The sequence below is a fragment of the Acomys minous genome, assembly GCF_964271855.1.
Source record: "Acomys minous genome assembly, chromosome: 20".
NCBI lineage: Eukaryota > Metazoa > Chordata > Mammalia > Rodentia > Muridae > Acomys > Acomys minous.
The window spans coordinates 16,800,193-16,814,912 of record NC_140502.1 but is presented as its reverse complement, the minus strand read 5'-3'; the positions used below and the strand labels follow the sequence as shown (position 1 = coordinate 16,814,912).

The window sequence follows — 14,720 nt, the reverse complement described above, 5'->3', positions numbered from 1 at the left end:
CAATTTTCTGAGAATGTTTCAGATAGATTTCCACATTGGTTGTACAAGATTACATTCCTAAGGACAATGGTGGAATAGTCCCATTTCTCCAAATCCTCACCAGCATTCCCCATATTCTTTCAGGTGAAAATAATTAAACTCCCAGGAAATAAACTTCAGGGAGCCTGGGTTGGAGTAAAAGTACAAAAGATACATCAGCAGCTGTCTGTGGACTTCCATTCAGTAGAGGGCCAATCTGTGAACTCCAATTCATGACCAGGCCTATGCTTATAAAAATGCTTAGGGACAATTGTAGGATGGTAAGAGCTTTAGTTATCTAGGGAACCTGAATTAGGATCTAGGTGGCCCATGTAGAAATAGTGTCATAGTGGTAGTATCATGGCTGAAATCACTGAATGAACAAATTATCTAAGACTGAGGGAAAAATTCTCCATCTAGAAATGAGGAATAAAGTGTGGGTTTGGACTATCTTCTATCCAGTCTACAGGAGTTATAGGCAGGTGGATCTCTTTGAGGTGATGGCCAGACTGGTCTAGGTAGTAAGATTCTGTCTCAATTTTACAAAAAGGGAAAAAGAAGGAATATCAGCAGTGTAAATATAGAGCAGTAAAGCTGGGCAGTGTGGGGCATGAGGGCTCATTTCTTGATGTAGTCACCAACCAGTGGAGTCCAAATGTGTCCTGAGTTGAATTCCTAAGAGTGCAGGAGAAGCAAGATATTTGGGGCAAGAAAGAGTTAATATTGAGGTTCCAAGCAAACCAGCAAGACTACATAGGGTGGGATTGAACAGTTTAAGGTCACAGGGTGGGAGGGTCTGCCAGGTATCAGGGGATTAAAGGTGTGATGGTGGAAGGGTCCTGGATTGAAGATCATATTTAAGGCCTGATTCCTGGAGTAGAGGTTAGATCATCAGGACAGATCTGGGAAGATGGGAGAGCCTGCTCATATCCATGGTAAGTTTGCTTGTAAGGATTCTGTGTAGATGAGAATGTGACCACCTGGAGGATGTACTGTTTTTAACTTCTAGCTGCCATGAATATGAGCCTATCTTTCTCCACATGGTCTTCATCACACAATCTTGTTTGTTTTAGTTATCTTGGCCTTCCTGGTTGTATAAAATAATATTTTAAACTGTAAATTTGCATCCATGTGACGGCTACCTATGTTGAATATTTGTTTGTTTGCTTACTTTTTACAAACCAGGAAAGTCTATATATTCCAACTTTCTTTCATTTCTCTGTGGAATCTATAGCTGGATGGACCTCACAGATATCCTACTGCGTCATTTTTCTAAGTGTGGTACTGAAGGCCTGAAATCAGGGGTGAAGTGGTGTTAACACCATATGTTTAATCTTTATCCTCATGCCCAGCACCAACACCACCACCAGCAGCAGCAGCAGCAGCAGCGTTATTATTTATGAGGCGAGGTTTCTCTGAGAAAACCTTGATGTTCCGAAATTTCCTTTGTAGATTCATCTTGCCTCAAAGTCAGAGATCCACATTCCTCTGCCTCCTTAGTGGTGGGATTAAAGGTGTAAATCACCATATCCTCCTAAGCCTGCTTGTTCTTGAAATTCAGTGTTAAAAAAATTTGGTATGTTGTAAATATTAATCATCTATCTGTCCTTGCTGTTTGAGAAAACTTTTCCTTGAAGATGACACACGCACACATGTCTAAGCTCCACAAATATGGAACAAATGACAGAAAAAAGTAGAGATACCACTAAAGTACAATGTAAAAAACACATAATTTTGTACATGTTACTGATACATTGAAAAACACTGGGTATACCAACCACACTAGTTTAGGCACAATGATCATGTAAGAAGTAGTTGGCTCTCATTCTCTGTCTGTCTCTCCTTCTCTCTCTCTCTCTCTCTCTCTCTCTCTCTCTCTCTCTCTCTCTCTGTGTGTGTGTGTGTGTGTGTGTGTGTTTATGTTAGTGTGTTGAATTTTTTGTATTTATTAATTTATTTATTGTAAAAGGGGGTCATTCTTAGACATCTGCTCAACAATTTTTGGTGAGACGAGTGTGTCCCAGTTGGACTTTAAGACAACTAGTTTGCCCAAATTGTACCAACATCCATGATCTAAGATTTTCAGATTTCTTGAAAGCAGAGTAAAAAACAAACAAGCCAAAAATATAAAGACTTTGAAAGGAAACCAAAGCTTTCATTTTTGAATAATTTCTATTGACTATTTCCGATTATCTGAGTTGTTGGCTTAGATGCAACCAAACAGATTGAAGAGTGTTTTTATTTTGCAATTGAAAAGTTTTAGACTGATATCTATTGTTTACCTCAAAGTCAAACTAAAGTGTAGACTGCACATAATGTGGAAGTTCTTCTGCTGAATTTATAAATAATCTTGTATTATAGGTCTGTGCTCTAAGTTTTAGCATGTACTTGACAACATTAGTTGTACTGATTATTCCTTTCATTTGAAAAGTGGGAGAGGCTCATGAAGAGATTTTGTCAGTTGTAGGTTGATTGCTTTTCCCTTTTAATCAGGATCTCATATAGCACATGTAGGCTTTGGAGGTGCTGTGGGATGCAGGCTGGCCCACAGCAAGAATTAGTTGTTCTATCCCACACTGTTAGTCCCACGGATGGAAAAAGGGCATTGCAGTAAACTCCTTGACTATAAGAGGCACCTTCTTTGGGCCTTTTTGGTTTTCAGAGAGAAGGTTTCTCTGTGTAGCCCTGACTGTGAAGGACTTGCTTTGTAGGCCAGGCAGGCTACAAATTCACAAAGATCTGCCTCCCTCTATCTCTGGAGTGCTGAGATTACAGTCATTCACCATTGCACCTGGCTACACTTTTGTTTTGACCTGGGTCAGACTAATCTGCCAAAGCAGCCATTAATTGCTGTCTGAAAGCCTCAGCCCTCAATGTCTAGCATGACAAATATGTAACTGAAGCCTCATTTTGCACCTTTTGAGGAATAACCAGATAATTTCTTTAGTGGTACACCAGGCTGCACATGCACAGCAATGAATGAGTATACTTCCCTGCCAACATCTTTGCCAGCATTAGCTGTCCTTGCTTTTCTAGATATTGGCAGCTCTGACTAGGAATGGGATAGCTGGGTCTTGAGGTCCAGCTATACATGTTCCCCAACTGTAAATTTGTTATTTGGTGTGTTTTTGCCTACTTTGTGGTGTCCTTTAGATATATTGGATATTTAGCCTCCGTGGTATATAGAGCAAGCTATACCAGAACTCATAGAGATTCACCTGCCTCTTAATCAGCAGTCCTTTCACTAATGATAGATGTACCACTCAGCACATGGTCTGTAAACCACGGTTAAAATTTTCAGGGTCCTGGTATAGCACACCTATAGTGGTAGCATTCAGGAAGATGAGGACAGCCAATCTCCGTGAGTTTGAGGCCAGGCTTCTCTACATAGTGCATTTTACAGCAGGCTGGTGTACTTGATGAGACCCTGATTCAAAAACAATCAAAAGCAATTGAAGTGAAATCAATAACAAGAGGACACTCTGAGGTGGGAAACGATATAAGTGTCACCAAACAGATGGGTGTGGCTAAGGGATTGTGGGAGAAGCCAAAGTATGGGTGCATCTTAGCATTTACTGCCTGGACAAGATATTTTAGCTCTGGTTAATGTAGAAGTGATAAAACACAGGGAGGAACCAAAGAAAAATACAACTTCCTAGGTTCCTGGTGAGTTGGTGTCCTTAATAATGTCTGTATATAATGACTATGGTGGGAGAGTGACCATCTTCAGGGAGAAAGGCATCTCATAGAAGAAAAGTCTTTGGAACCATTCTGGAGCTTATTTCTGTGTTGGAGGTTTTGGTACAGGAAAACTGCTATTTGATGGGTAGAGGGTCATAAGAAAATATGGAAGGTGTTTGTAACTTTTTCTATATGTGAACAGTGGAAACCAGAAGATTGCAGAGTTCAGGAAAGATAAAGGACAAGTACTGGTGAGACTCCATAGTGCAGGCCATTCTTAAGATCCCTCCATGATCCAAGAAGACAGAAGAAAAAACACACTGTGTTCACCACGGAACAAAACCAGATACTCCAAAGAAAATTTGATAAACACAAGTACCTGACTAAAGATCAATGCAAGCAACTGGCTCAGAGTTTTCATGTGACAGAGCACCAGATCAAGGTATGTCCCATCTTGTGTCTCCTTCTCTCTACTAGTCAGATAGCCACTCCCTAACCAGCCAAGGGCACACTTCCCTGAATGCTTGATTTCAGGTTTCTCTCCATTTGCTTGGAGTTCCTTTGATTAGTTCCAGGTTGAACAAGGTTCGTGGAGTTGTGTCCATGGTTAGGTTTGCATCTGTTTTGATTTCTTCTGTTCTCCACTCATTTATTTATTTATTTAACCACTTTATACCCAAATTTCCTGTGCCTCCCTACTCTCCACTCAGCCCATTCCCCATGATATGCTCTGATGCCTTCCTCCAAGTTAGGGGGAGGCCCCCAAGCATAACAAATCCAGCCAATTATCTCAAGTCACTGCAGGCCAAAGCACATCCTTTCCCACCTGGGAGTGATGAGGAAGCTCAGCTAGTAAGAATTACCCAGTAGTAGATATCAGAGTCAGAGACAGCCCTTACTCATTGCGATAGGGGACCATCATTGTGACCAAAGCTGCACATTTATTATCAAAGAATAGAAGATCTACTTTCCATCCACATAAAAGTTTTGGCTGGTGGCTCAGTCTGAATACCCAGGTAAGATTACTCTGAAGGATTTCATGGGGTCTCTCCCCCATCTGGCTCCCTTTATTCTTCCTCCTACTCATCCACAGCAGTCCCTCAACTCAGCCTGTTGCCAGGCCTTGGGTTACTGTGTATGTCCCCATCAGCTGATAGTTGAAGCCTCTCAGAAGATAGTTATGCCACACTGCTGTCTGCCCCCTCTACCCATAAGTGGTCTCTCTCCAGATTTCTGTTTTCTCTCCTCTTTCTTCTCCTCACACACCCTCCTCAGCTATTTGAAAATCTTATCCTCAGTCCATTTATCCTTCCCAACCCATCTCCAATTCTCCAAATCACTTCATTGCCCCTATCTACTTTGGATCTTGATGGTCTTTTTTGTTCTGAGTGAGTTTCAAGCATCTTCCTTTGGACTCTGCTTAGCTTCATTGGGTCTGTGGATTTTAGTTCTTTGCTATATTTCTAATAACTGCTTATAAGTACGTACATATCATGTGTTTCCTCCTGGCTCTAGTTTACCTCACTAAGAATGATCTTTAAAATTATTTTATATATTGTAATTATCCATAGTACATCTTGAATGTTATCCCTACACTCTTCTCTTCCTGTTCCCACTGTCTTCCCTCTTCTGCCCTCTTCTGCTCTCCTAGACTGAGAAAGGGTGGGCCCTTCTCTCCTACTGTCTGACCTCAGCCTTTCAGTTCTCATCAGAATAGTATGCATCTCTTTCCTCTGTGTACCATCAAGACCATCTGACCAAAGGGCAGTGATCATATTATAAGCACCAGAGTTCATGTCAGAGGCAGTTTCTTTTTTCCTCCCCCATGAGAACCCGGAGAATGATTTGACCCTTTGCTATGCCTGAACATGGTGTCTCAGTTCTCTGCTTGCCATGTCCTTGCTTGGTGTATGACTTTCTACAAACTCCCTTGGTTCCAGATCTGCTGGGCCCCTTGTGGAGTTCCTAACCCTTCCTTATACTTGCATGCTCACCTCTTCCATGCAACTCTCATCACCCATTCACCCAGTATAGTCCTATCAGTTCCAGTATCCATGCTGATAACACGTCAGGTTAGGTTTTCTCAGAGAACATCTAATTGGGCTAATATCCACATATAAATTAATATATACTATGCATCTATACATTGGGTGTCTTTCTGGGTCTGAGATAAATTACTCAAAATGATCATTTTAGTTCCACCAATCTGCCTGAACATTTGAAGATTTGCTTTTTTGGATACCAGACTAGTATTTCATTGTGTAAATGCACCATATTTTCTTTATCCATTCTTACTTAACACTCAAATATACTCACTGGAGCAAGTGGCCATGCAGTAAGGAGGAGAATATTTTTTGTATATGCCAAGTTTTGTTATTTATGGTCTTTGGTAGATCTGTACATGTGCCCCATTTATAAGTGGGTTATTTGATTTGGTGGGGTGAAACTTCTCAAATAGGTATGATATTTATCTCTTGGTTAGATTATGGTTGGTGAAAATCTTTTCTCATTCTCTAATCTGGGAGGTGTAGACTTTAGTCAGATATCACGATTGCAACTCCTAGAAGAAGTTACCTTAGTCTGTTGGTTTTCATGTCCAGCTCATACTGCCGTCATCATTCTTGGGTTCAGGAATGTGAGAGATTTGGGATATGTGTGGCATAGTAACCAATAGCCAGAATTTTCACACAGTATCATAATATTTGGGAGCTTAATGATACAGCTGACTTGCTTTGATTTTCACTTTCCCTTTTCTCTCCAGATATGGTTCAAGAATAAGCGAGCTAGGCAGAATCGAAAGAAACTTGAGAAACTACCTGGGAATCCTGATGGGAAGCGAGACCACGTTTCCTGCGACAGACCTGCCCTCCCGGCTGATGTACCACTTGCGAAGCAAGGCCAAGCTTCCTGTGACATATCTGCCAGCCCCAAAGACACTGGGATTCCTCTAGCCTCTGTCTGTGAAGATTCTGTGTCCCAGAAACAGTCTATTTCCACCAACTCTCTTCCACTCACCCGATCTAGTATGTCTTTAGATTCAGAGTCTGTTTCATCCTTGGGGGAGAGACCAACACGTGTCAGCTCTCCTCCTCCATTCCATCCCAGTATGTTCCCAGACCCACAATCCATCTTCTCCCCTGATGAGAACAATATGAGTCTTGCATGGGAAACCCTGATGTTTGCACAGGCTGGGCAATCCACAGGAACAGGAGAAAGAATCCCAGATCTATCAGCAGCATGTCCATCCTCTGAACACCCAGCTACAGCCCAAATTCCAGCCTCAGTCCAACCTTCATATTTCTGCACAGCTTCATCAGCATTTTCCACAACAGACACAAGTGCAGCTGGAAACCCAACAAAGACTCCATCAGTCAACACAACTAAACTCACAGAACTTGTTCAAGATGACACTTTAATCAAAGACCAGCAATTCCTTAAAGAGCTCAGTGATTTGGAGGCTGAAGAAGTTGCACTGTCACTGCTTGGCGTCATGGATTCCTTTTCACTCTCGGGTTTCTTTTAAAAATCTTGACCTAGTGTGTCCTGTAACTACTGATTATGCCTATCAGTGTGCTAGGGAACACTAAGTCAAAGCCTTCCATGTCCCTCCCTCTCAACTTTGATTCTGCAGTCATCGATATTAGAGCAATTGTAGCCTTCCTCCTATTTGCATTCAGTGGGAGCCTGGATGATGGGAATGCACATAGCTTCCTTGGAAAGGTACACCAGGAACATGCCCAAAAGCCAAAGAAGCTTCGTTGACACAGGGAAGTACCTCAGAGAGTCTATATTTACCCATAAACATCTTGTAGGCAGAGAAAATTTGTTGTTGATGTTTTTATCAGTTGTTTTTATCTCCCTACTCTGGGAGTGCTTTCCCAAGAGTGAAGACTCCATGACATCTGCTATTTGGATTCGGCCTGAATCACTCCCATATCCACCAGATGTTCACCTTATCTTAGGTCATGTTTTTAGAGGACTGCCTGAAATACACTGTTGCCCTGCAGCTCATGTTGGATTTGGCAACACCCATGGCCATTGAACTATCACTGCCTTTGCCAGCGAAGATTCTGAGTATCTAGGGAGAACTGCATACCAATATTCAGCCCCAGCCTGAAGGGTTCCTCCCATGGAGATGAGGATTGGGAGGGAGCCAGCTTTAGTACCCAAAAAAAGGTGCTGGATCGCAAACCACAGTTGTAGCTTCCTTCCTTGGTCATGCCACACCTCTAGAAGCAAAGACTGAGACAGCAGTAGTTGAGGCAAAGATCCATTTGCTGAGGTACTCCACCTGAGTGTCCTTCAAGACTCGGTTACTATTATAAACCTAAAAACACATCTTCATCCAAATTGTCCCCACACTCTCTTCCTTAAGAACCCAAGTTCCTCTCCAAGAAATCAGTGTAAAAAGGAAGATGTGGCACATCAGACAAAAATCAGGACATTTCTGAAGATGCAGGCTTGTGGGAAATGGATGGTTTTGTTTCCTACCCAGATGCTGATTTGTAGAGCTCAGAAAATCTCTCAAACTGAAGAATTTGTTCACTTGCCCAATTATTTGCATCCAGCCTGAGGTTTTATTTAATCTTTAATATGGCATGCCATCCTGATCTCCCTAGTACCCATCCCCTTTTCTTTCAGGGTACATGGCTTACAGGAACATGTTACCACTGCACTCAGATATATTTGCTTTTTTGACACAGGGTATACCTCTGTGTTCCCATGGCTATCCTTGAAGTTTCTGTGAACTGTTTACTTTTATCCCCCTGATTGCTGGAATTCCAGCTGGTGATTGATAATATGAACAGCAATTAGAAATTTCACATGGAGTTTTCTTTTTCCAATCACACTGGGTAGAATTTATAGATGTATGAGATAATTATCTAAATATATCCTTACATTTGAGATAGTGTTTCCCTAGGTAGACCAAGGTGCCCTTCAGGTTCCAGTGACAGTCATCTTTCATCCTGAGTACCGATTCCAGATGTGTGCCAGATGCCTGTGTTATTATGAACTTCTATTCATACCTAAGGTGTCATTTATCTCTTTTTTTTTCAAATAAATTGTTTTTGAGTAAAATTTACAGTTGTTTTCCTCTACACTTTCCATTACAAAACATAAATGCTTCATAAATGCTGGATCTCACTAAGAGGGGAAAATAAATTAGTCATGTGGGGAAGAAATGGAGAAAGGGGACAGGTGTGTGGGAGTGGGTGAGGAACAGAAAGTATTGATCATGCCAAGGATTGGATGGAGAAATGAAATCAACATGTGGGGTTATCACTAAGATGAGCTATAATACTCAAATATCAGAAATGCCCACGGTCAATGATGATGACTCAGGCTGAGACTCCTAGCAGTAGGGGATATGGATGCTGAAACAGCTAGCACCCGTAACAAGGCAAGACATGCATTGGAGGGATGGGGACACCAACCCACCCACAAAACCATTAACCCACAATTTGTACTGCCTGCCATTAGGATGTACAGGTATAAAGATAGAGCAGAGATTAAGGAAAGCAGCCAACCAATGAATGGCCCAACTTGGCCTACATGCCTTCAGAGTTAGCTCACACCTGACACTCTTTTTTTTTTTTTTTTTGGTTTTTCGAGACAGGGTCTCTCTGTGTTAGCCTTGGCCATCCTGGACTCACTTTGTAGACAGCAGAACTGTCCTCGGAGATGCTTCATCCAGCTCCTTATGGAAAGAGATGCAGTGATACACACCCAGACCTTAGTTTACACAGAAATCTTATGGCACAGAGAAAAGGGTTGAAGGAGCCAGAGATGTCAAGGAGACACAGGGTCAACTCAACTGGGTCCACAGAGACTCAAGTTCCAATCAAAGAGCATGCATGTGATTCTATTATGACCTCTAGATATATATAAGGGAAGTGCAGACTGGTCTTTACATGAAAATCCTTAACTACAAGAGCAGGGGTTGTATCTGACTGTGTTGCCTGAGTGTAAATCTCTTTCTCCTAATTCAGTCACATTGTCTGTGGACAATAGGAGAAGATGTGCCTAATCCCATTCCAACTTGATATACCAAGGACGGTTGACATCCCATGGGAGATTTCATGTCTCAGAGCAGAATGGGAGTGGGAGTTGAGGGAAGGAATGGGAGAAGGAAGGATAGAGAGGAGAGCAGGGAGAGGAACTGTGATCGGTATGGAAAATTGATAAACAAAATAAATCAAAAATCAAATGAACAAGAAACCAAATAAACAAAAATTTTGGGACAACATGTAGTGGATGTAAATGTGTTAGTTTATCCCAAGTTTGGCATGTGAAACAGACTGCCATGAGATCCTGCAGTGTTTGTCTGCTGAAACAAGATTTATGAAAGGACAGGAGGTGTTTGTCAGCTACAAAGGGAACTACCTCTTGCTGGGCCATGGTCTTTGCCAGCTGATAAACATCCTGACAACATTGTGATAGAAGCACGTTGCACTGCATCTTTAATAGCTCAGGAAATGGTTGAAGAGCCATGGCAGTGATTTATTTCCTTAACTAAGGCAATACAAGGCAGGCATTCCAATGAAAGGAATAACAGTACACTCTTAAGGTTACATGAAGGCCAAAGATCAGTGCACATACATGTAAGCAAAGCTACATGGAGAGCTGAAGTACAGGAACTGCTAGTTCAAGGGCTGACTGTCAATGAAGTCACTTTGAAGTCAACCAGGGGCAGATTGCCAGAAGTTCCCTGCTGTAGCATTCCTTCAATCACTGCACTCATCTGAGAAATAGATATATCACTAAGGTCCACGAGAGAAAAAGCTACATGAAGAGAACATGTTTCACAATATACATACATATGTGTGTGTGTGTGTGTGTGTGTGTGTGTGTGTGTGTGTGTGTATTGATGGATTGAGAGGAAAATGATAGATAGATACATAGACATATGCAGAGATATGTCTACAACAGACTCAGTATGCTGAAAAATACTTTCCTATATCTAGGAGATTAAATTAAATAAACATACTGCACACAAGTACACCAAAGGTACATAGTGTAAGCCAAGACAGTAGGGTGGTCATTGGAACATGTATAAACAGAGTTGCAGCTGGCAAATGAGTCTCCATGTGGCTTGAATGCACAGACACATCAAATGTTAACTAAAGAAGGTAATACTTTTTCTATGGTCTCCGTGAATTATGGAAGGGTGTAAATGATTCCCACAGATGATTTAATAGTATTACAACTCTATTGGAATACTCAAGGAACCAGTGTAAGGGACCGGAGTTCACTTCAAGGCAATTACTAGGTCATCTTCAAAACACCTATAATCCCAATCCTGTTGTATGCTACTCTCATTTGGCCTCCCAAGCCCCAAGCATGTTCATGCATGCACTCCGTTGCCCACATGCTCAAATAAAAGAAGGCTGGGTATAGTAACAGAGTCTTTGAATGTTGCAATGTGGAAAGCAGAAGCAGAAGGATACCTGTGTGAAGAAGCCAGCCAGGTCTACATAGCCAACTCTATGACAGCCAGAAGTAAATAAAGAAGCCATGCCTTTAAAAAAAATCATGAAATAAATCTTTAAGAACAAGTATCAGTTTAATAGCTGTTGTGCAAAGAGATGATTTCTAAAATCTTTTCACAAAATAATTACCCTTTTCCTTGATGTATTCAAAATCCATTCCAATATTATTCAATGGATTTTAGGAGTTTTACTGTTCTTTTGTTTATTTACTCATTCAGTCATTCATTCACCATTCATTCATCCACTTGTTCATTATTTAAAGACAAAATGTCTCTTCATCACCCTGGCTAACCTGGAAAACACAAGGAATGTAAACTAGGTTGTCCTCATACTCACAGACATCCTGTTGTCTCTGTCAAGCAAGGATTGTGATGAAAAGCATGTGAAACCACATCTCACTCCATTTTTTCATACAGGCTTTGGGAAGGCAGACAAGGATGACCAGGAAATAAGCCTGCTCTGCTTGAGTCGCAAATCAGAATGTTAAAGGCATGTACCTCCACACAACCTTATTTCCTTTTAATAGCACATTCGTTTCTCTTTATATTCATATTGGTGAGAATGTATATCCCTCATGTGTGGGGCTACTCCTTGCATAGACAGAAGTTTCAGAGACCCTGCAATGTGTGTTACAGGCATTCGTGGGGATCTATATCAATGTGCTAAGAACCAAATACCATGTTTCACGATAAATATTCAATCTTTTCCCCTTATGTGTATAGTCATTTGTCTGCACTTGTATATGTAGCAAACGAGGAGACCAGGGACCCTTATATAAGAAGAATTCAGATACCCAGGTACTAAAGTTCCAAATGAAATGTTGTGAGCTAACAGAGAAAGTTCCAGGACATCCAAATCTCTTATACAGTGAAACCATGTTTTGGTTAAAAAAAAAAAAAGACTCTGATACTCCATGTTAAATTTATCAGAATGTCTAATATAAAAAACTCAAGTAACAGCTAGCAAGGAAGTAGAGAAAGTGTTTGACACTTTGATTCCTAGTGATAGTGTACATTTGTACAAACCCTTTGGAAATCATTCTAGCACTTTCCGTGAAAATCGGGAATACTGCTACCTCAAGACCCAACTACTCCACCCCCAGACATATACCTGAAATACGATTTACCATACACTAAGAGCATTGGCTCAACTATGTTCATAGTAGCTTTATTTATAATACCCAGAATTAGCACACAAGGTAGATGTCCCTTAGTCAAATAATGGATAAAGAAACTGTGGGACATTTATAGAAAAGAATATTATTCAGCTACCAAAAACAAGGAAATCTTGAAATTGGCTGATAAATGGATGGAACTGGAAAAGATCATCCTGAATGAGATAACCTAGACCCAGAAAGACACATATGGCATATACTCACATGTAAGTGGATATTAGCCCAACATATATGACCTCTGAGAGACTCTACCCAGAGGGGAAGCAGGACATATCCTGGGACTCACAGCCATACTCTGAGTGAAGACCTGTGTTAGGAATGGATGCTGAGGATAGTGATGTCAAGACTTCCCCCAGGAGACTATCAGGGCTGGAAAACCTGTGCAAACTGTTTCACCAACCATGGAGTTTGTAAGCAGAGAACCTTACATTAAGTTTCAAGCACACAACACTGCCAGTAGTTACAATCCCAGAAGATCCTAAACCATTTTCTGCCCTCCCAGGCTGCAGACACACACACACACACACACACACACACACACACACACACACAACACAACACAACACAGTAGAGTAAATCTCACAGACATTCTGGAAAGAACAGATGATAAAAAAGTTTTCTGAAATATTTTTAATGTATTTAAATAAAATCCAACAATGAGGGAGGAATATTGCTGGGTGTGGTGGTTTCCAACTTTAAACCCAGCACTTAGGAGGCAGAGACAGGGGATTTCTGAGTTCATGGCGAACTTAGTCTACAAAGCATGTCCAAGGCAGCCAGTGCTTTTACACAGAGTTATCCTGTCTTGAAATAAACCAAAAAAATAAACATAAAAGAGAATACTACAAATGGCCTTTGAAACAGTAACAGTGTGTGGATAACACTGCCATGAAACTAATGCAGAGTAGCTTGCATCTATACCCTCAGTCTTAAGAGTGATGACTTTCACTACCACACCACTTCTTTGTTTTAAAGATGTTCCGGCCTCAACCAGTCCAGAATCAGAGTGTTCACTGAGGGTGTGATGTACCTAAATTCATCTAGCCATCTTATGGACCAAGATCATTAAGGATTTGTTCCAAGAGCAGTTTATCTTCTGGACTTGACTCTTTAGTATACTCTGCTTCCTGGAATGCAGCTTCAGTAAAAAGTGTAGATTCAACTGAGGTGCCTTCAGCTACTGCTGGGTCATTCTCATCTGCGGTTACTAAAAATTGACCAGGGCCTGCAGCTGCAGCAGGAGCTTGGCCAGCACAACGGTCTTCTTGGAGTCCACTCCTGGTACCCTCTGAGCCTTGCTCAATGTGGAGAGTTTCTTCCATGTGGGGAATGGAGCCCACACAAGATGTGTCTGAAGTCATGGACTCTCCAGTCGCAGGATCAATAAGAGATGAGCAACCTTGGGAACTGGTTGATCTACCAACATCCTTAGAGCTTTCCATTTTCTCGGGAGGTTCTGAAATATTCTGGAGATTTTTCTTTTTGTACTTAGCTCGGTGGTTCTTGAACCAGATCTGGAAAGACAGAAAAGAGAAGTTTAGCAAGATGAAGTTGCAGGAGATGCATAAAAAGAGGTAGGAAGTCAGGATGCCTAGGACCTGACATTAACAACGAGGGAAACTTCACCTAGATCTTCTGGGTCATTACTAGAAACATTAATGCCTAGGTCCCTGAGACCCTACATGGGGATATGTGGCTCCAGGGTAGTACCGATGCAGAAGCTGAAGGCCAAGTCCAGCTCCAGATGAACAGATATCTCCAGTCCACATCTAAGATCTCCAAGAATTGTACAAGCACAAAAGGTGAGAAATTTTGAAAATGTGAAGGTGCCAATTGGAGAACTATTGTGGCTACAGGGAGAGAGAGACAAAGCAAAGTCATCCCTGGATCTGGTACTCTGTCATTCCAAGACTTTGGGCCAGCTCCAAGCGTTGCTCTTTGCATGGGTACATGTGATCATTAAAATAAGTTTGCAGCTCGAGGTTTTGTCTTTCAGAGTATTTAATGTGAAGCCTTCCCTTCTTCTTTGGCACTCTGAACTGAACTTCCTGGTCATTGTATGCATCGGAGCGCTTCAGAGAGTCTAAAGAATTAGCGGGGTGGGGGGGGGGAATAAATACAATAGCAATATACAGAGAAAAAGAGAGACAGAGAGAATGCCAGAGAGGGTTAGTTAATGAAATCGAACCACCGTGACATGATCATCATGCCTAAACTACAATATAATTTGTATACCTATTGTTTATTAACCTATCAGTAATCTGTATAAAATCGTGCTTATAAAAAATATTGTGTTTTGGGGGTTATCTCTCATTCTTTGTGCCATCGGTTCCGTATGTTTGGAGCTTAAACTTAAA

General features: G+C 41.4%; 1 long non-coding RNA gene across 1 annotated transcript in view; it reads left to right on the top strand.

Annotated features, from left to right (window-relative positions):
• Positions 1–4,038: 4,038 nt before the first annotated feature.
• The window catches only part of LOC311590725, a 40,773-nt gene continuing 30,091 nt past the window's right edge, over positions 4,039–14,720 (top strand). The window contains exon 1 of the long non-coding RNA XR_014776973.1: positions 4,039–4,141. This is a non-coding gene — a long non-coding RNA (uncharacterized lncRNA). The remainder of the gene's footprint in view (positions 4,142–14,720) is intronic.